We start from the raw sequence: 5,809 nt of genomic DNA, 5'->3' as shown, positions 1-5,809 counted from the left end.
GCCCCATGCTGACTGTGGAGTCTGCTTAAGATTCCGTCTCTCTCTCTGCCTGCTTCGCTCATGCATGCGCTCTCTCTAAGATTAAAAAAAAGAAAAAGAATGTGATTCATGCTTTTGTGTCCTTAAAACGGAAAATCATAAGGGCACTGAATGTGTACTTAAACACCACCAGAACGTGGACATGAAATTCATGTAACGACTGGCTTTTGAAAACCATCCGCTAGCACAGAGCGGTCGGCGGGTCAAAGATGAGCCCCTTCTGGGGCCTGGCGCTGGTCTCGGCGATGGAGGTAGACAAGGATCTTGCTAGGCGGAATGAGAAGATAAATAAGTCAATGGCAGGTATCGATAAGGACAATGACAAAGATAAGATAAGGTCACGTGGTAGAGAGTGAGGTCACGTGGTAGAGAGTGAGTGGGGCTGATTTAGCTGGGGGGGGGGGTCAGGGAAGGCCTCTCTGAAGAGAGTGATGTTTATTTTTTTTAATGTTTTTATTTATTTGTGAGACAGAGAGGCAGAGTGTGAGTGGGGGAGGAGCAGAGAGAGAGGGAGACACAGGATCTGAGGCAGGCTCCAGGCTCTGAGCTGTCATCACAGAGCCCGACGTGGGGCTCGAACTGACCAGCCGCACCGCGAGATCACGGCCTGAGCCGAAGTCGGACGCTCAACCGACTGAGCCACCCAGGGCGCCCCGGAAAGCGATGTTTAAATTATACAACTTGAATAGGAGCGCCTGCCCGGAGCCGGGGTGGGAAAGGCGCGGGCCTGGCATTCCTACAGGTGCTGCAGCTGGCGGCCCGCGGCCTGGCCGGAGGCTCGGCCGCGCTGCTCTCCTCGGCCGTGGCGGTGGGAAAGCCCCGCGCGGGCAGGGACGCGGAGCCGCGCGTGCTCCAGGTGCCGGCGTGGGCGGGGCCCGCGGGCCCCGGGCCGGGCGTCTGGGACCGCAACGGGGACAGGCGAGAACCGCTGTCCTTGGCGAACCTGCGGAAGAGGAACCCGGAATGTGGAGGAGAAGAAGAACTGGCCTCCAGGCTGGACCACGGCGAAGCCAAGGCCACGCCACACATCTTCCTCACCAGGCACTCCCAGAACCACGTGGATGCTTCCCAGGAAAAGGACCGCACGCTGACGCCCCTGGGTGGTGAACAGGCTGAACCGACGGGGCTCCGACTTGCCAGCTTGGGCTTGAACTTTAATAAAATTGTCCATTCGCCCATGACCCGGGCCATCGACACCACTGCTGTCGTCAGCGAACACCTGCCAGGCGTCTCCAAGGTCAGCGCAGACCTGCGGAAGGAAGGCGCCCCCATCGAGCCCGACCCACCCGTGTCCCACTGGAAGCCCGAGGCTGTGCAGTATTACGCAGCCGGGGCCCGGATCGAGGCCGCCTTCCGGAACCACATCCACCGGGCAGACGCCAAGCAGCAGGAGGACAGTTCCGTGATCTGCAGCTGCCATGCCGACGTCATCCGCTACCTGGTGTGCCAGGCGCTGCCGTTTCCCCCCCCCCCCCCCCCCCCCGGAAGTCTGGCTCCACCTCTCTCTCAAGGACAGTAGCATCAGCCACCTGGTGGTTCGGCCTGGTGGCCGAGGGGCGCTCAGGGCCCTCAGGGACACGGGGTTCATGCCTGCGGACAAGATCTCCCGCTCCTGAGGGCTGCCTGGAGGACCTGCTCCCTGGGCCCCCAGCCTGGTCCGCCCGGGTGCCGCCACGGACGCGGCTCCTTCCCCGTCTTCCCTCCACAGGCTGCGCTGCGGTGACGCTGTTCCTCCGGGAGGAAGGTGAAAAAGCGCGCACGTCTTTAGTGTCTAAAATGGGGCGTTTCGGTCTGCGCTTCCGGCCCAGGATGGAAAAGGGAATCGTCCCGAGCAGATCCGCCTGATTTCTGTCTTGGGGTTCTCTGCCCCGTCTGCCAGGACGGGGCCTCGCTGCCGCCGTCTGCGGGGACTACGGCCGGTTTGCACAGGCGTCTTCGGTCGTGACCGCTGTTGGCCACGGGAGCCCCTCGAGGCTGTGGGCAAAGCCCATTAGGCACCAGGGGCTCCCCGGAGGAGGGGCCGCCGTCCAGAGCGCTTCCGTTCAGAACTTGTCGTACGTTCTTCTCATTTCTTAAAACTCTCTCTATCACTTAAATATTTGTCAGTGAAAGATTCTGTTCCTCTGGGTTCTTGCTTCGGTAACCACTCGGTCTGGGGGCCTGCACCTGTGACACCACGGGGTCTGAACTCCCCTGTGTTGTTAGGCCTTTCCCAGCACCTCGGAGCAGCATGACGACGGGTGAAGGAGGGCACCGGGACCGGAGAGCGACAGTGCAGCCAGGGAGGGTCCTGTTTCAGGAGAATACTAGACACTTCAGTCTGCCTCTGGCTGGTAATCCTTTACACCTACGGATTAAACTGTTTAGACGTGATGTGTCCATTCCAAGTATTCTGTCAATTTAGGAGAAACTACAATTCCTGTGAATGGTTATGAGCATTTTCTGCGATCAGTGCGACTAATTGGGACATCTGATCCATTTCTCTGTAACTTTGGAAATAACTGCCAAATAAAATTTTATTTTACTGGTTTAAAAAAAAAAAAAAACCGAGTAGACATCTTGGTCAAAATTTGTCCCAGCCATCCATCCTTCCCACCATTTCCTCCCCCCTCCCCACCCCCGCACCCACCCTCACCCTCAATAGAACTGGACTAAGGGGTGGTCCCTCCACCTCTGGGCAGCTGTCCAGAGTGCTAACAACTAAGCAGAACAAAAACCTTCCTGCGAGAATTCAGCAAAGTGTAAACCGGCCCTCCTGACAAAGTTGGGGAGAACTTCCCCGTGGGAACAGAAACTGCTGGTCAAAGCAGATCTGTCTCTTGACAGGAGTTTTGCACAGCTGTCACGCAGCCTTAGCCCAGTAGATTGGAAAAGGGTGGGGACGAGGCTGACTACGAGGAAGGAGAGATTTCTTTTACTAAATATTAACGCCTTCAGTATGCCTCTGAAAAACGTCATTGCTTGGAAAAATCATGAACGAGAGAGCGTGAGCTGTCATCTCCTACAGTCTCTCCTCTAAGATGGGTCCAATGTTAGAAAAAAAAAAAAAAAGCCGATGTAACAACTGGCTCACAAGGCAGTAAGAATTGCCACTTACAGGCCAGTTCCACGTTCTCCTGGAACATTCTAGGATGGCTCGCCTGGTTGAGATCCTCTTCTCCATCCTCAGCGTAGATGACTTACCATCTTTTTTTTAGGAAACAAAGACGTGTACATATTATTCTTATTGTTCGATGTGAAAATGTGAATTTAAAAATATGTCAACCGAGGGAGAAGGATAGACAGAAAAAGGCACTTTAAACTTCACATGTTCAACTTTCACATAGTGATTACTGCCAGGGGACCCGAGGAAACCAAGGGGTCGTCTCCCTAAGACTTGACATCTATTTGTTTCCATTTTTCCAAAGAATTTACATGTTGTGATTAAATACAAATTTATTTGATAATAAAACTGAATTCTGTCCGTGTAAATTCTTTTCCAGGAATGTATACCAAAGGCAAGACAACTATCATGTGGGTGCGGTCATATATAAGTAAACACTCACGTGTGCCTATGCATAGATTTAAAAAAGTCCTTAAATGGACCAACTTAGCCACCCAGGCTCCCCACGTATGCTAAATGTTTTAGAAAACAGAGCAGGAAATCTGGGGGTTCATTTCTTTTATTCATTCGTTCATTCGTTCATTCATTCATTCATTCATTTAAATTTACTGAGGCCTTCATTTCAATATGATTTTTCATATTCAAGAAAAACTTTTATTAGCACAAATTTAACCCTGTACTTAACGTTATGTAATTTAAACTCTATAAACTTAAATTGGTCACTACAATTCTAAGTCGGGATCGAGTTTGGGTCACGGTGACCTCTCTTGCTAAGTCAAAACCTACCGATAAGAGTATGGGGACAGAGCTGTTCCCTGAAGGAAGATGATGCACGTTCCCCGGATTTACAAGGCAGCAGTGGGAAGAAAGTGAATTTAATCCACCCTAGTGCACTATTCACTGTGTTCATGAGTCATCTTTGCCTCAGGAGGTCAGGGGAGGTCAGAAGTTTTACCTGGTGGTATGACCTAGACTATTCCAGTACTTTTCCAAGCCTGTTTTAGTGGTCTGATCGGTTACTGGGCTGCTATAGTTTCCCCCTGACCGGTCCTATGGGGTACGGAGTACTAAGAGACACTCAGTGAATGGCCTGGCTTTCGGCCATAGTTCTCTACTCTCCATGGGTTGCAGTAGCCTCGTTTCTACCTGGTAATCAGCATCAATCAACACGGCTTATTCTTATGCTTTTTGTGTCGTGGCCCAAAGGTACCCAAACAGCCAGGGCAGTCTCCGCTCTCAATGTCGCGTTTACTTGATTTAAAAAAAAAAAAAAAAAAAAAAAAAAGTCGTGATTGAAATATGCAGGTCAAAAATGCAAACATTTTCAGTGAATGACAGGTTGGCACAAAACCCCACCCTACACTCACCACCCAGCTCAAGAAATAGAACATTCTCGGTACACCAGGAGCCCCTCTCTGGATCCCTTTCCCTCCTTATTTTCCCACAGGAAAGCACAGACCTGCCTTCTCAAGCCGTGGAGGAGTTTTGTCTGTTTTCGAGCTTCGTATGCATGGAAACTCACAGCATGTACCCTTTTTCCATTGCTTTCTTTTAGCTCAACATTATATTGATGAGATTAATTCATGGTTTTGCAGGTATAAATTAGTCGCTTGCCCTGCTGTTGGAACACACCCTCAATTAATTCATCCATCCCATCGGTAGTGGAATTATCTGTTGATGGACCTCAAGAGGTTTCCAGCCTCAGGGCATTTCCAGTACTGAGGCCTCAGATTTCTTGGCGTCCACGCTCCTGCATTTCTGTTGGGCACATCTAAGGTTGTATTCCCGGGTCTCAGGGAATCCGCACGTTCTACTTTTGTAGATTCTTCCAAATCATTTGTCCAAACTCTACTGATTTATAGCGTACGAGCGTTTCCGTTTTTCCACAGTCTTGTGAACACTGGCTTTGTCATTTTGGATAGTGGAATTAGTGGTTTTGACTTGCATTTCTTTGATAACAATCGAGATTCAGTACCTTGTCATACATCTCTTGGCCGTTCGAATATCTGTTATGAAGTGGTGTATCTTGCCTGTTTTCCCATTTATCATTTTCCTTTGGGTCTTCCTTTGTCAAATACGTACTTCAAAATATTCTCCCTCATTTTTTAATGAATGCTGTCTTTTGATGTTCAGATATTCCTAATTTTCATCTATTCCCAGTTTTCAATGTTTTCCTTAGTTGTTAGTACCTTTGGTATCCTTTAAGAAATTATTTCCTGCTCAAAGTCATGAAGATATTCTCCTGTTATATTCTAAAAACTTTTACTGTTTTACTGTTTCTTTTTCGAAATGTTTACTTATTTTTGACAGGGAGAGAGACAGCACAAGCAGGAGAGGGACAGAGAGAGAGAGGGAGATAGACTCCAAAGCAGGCTCAAGGATCTAAGCTGTCGGCACAGAGCCCAAGGTGGGGCTCAAACTTGCAAACTGTGAGATCATGACCTGAGCAGAATTCAAACGCTTAGCCCACTGAGTCACCCAGGTGCCCCTGTTTTACTTTTTACATTAGATGTGTAATTCACCAAGAATGATGTTTTTGCATATTATTTGAGTAGGAATCAAGTTTCATCCCCCCCACTTATCAATATATGACTCAACCACAACCCCTTAATGAAAAGATTGTCCTTTCTCAATTTTTCATAGTACCTCCCGTCAGAGATCAAATGT

General features: G+C 49.5%; 1 pseudogene; it reads left to right on the top strand.

Annotated features, from left to right (window-relative positions):
• Positions 1 to 248: 248 nt before the first annotated feature.
• On the top strand, positions 249 to 1,712 carry LOC147575828 (serine/threonine-protein phosphatase PGAM5, mitochondrial pseudogene; annotated as a pseudogene).
• Positions 1,713 to 5,809: the final 4,097 nt, after the last annotated feature.

This window comes from Puma concolor, chromosome D2, assembly GCF_028749965.1.
Source record: "Puma concolor isolate L17-30 chromosome D2, mPumCon1.1.hap2, whole genome shotgun sequence".
NCBI lineage: Eukaryota > Metazoa > Chordata > Mammalia > Carnivora > Felidae > Puma > Puma concolor.
The sequence above is the reverse complement of the archived record's forward strand: the minus strand, read 5'-3'. Positions and strand labels throughout refer to the sequence as shown.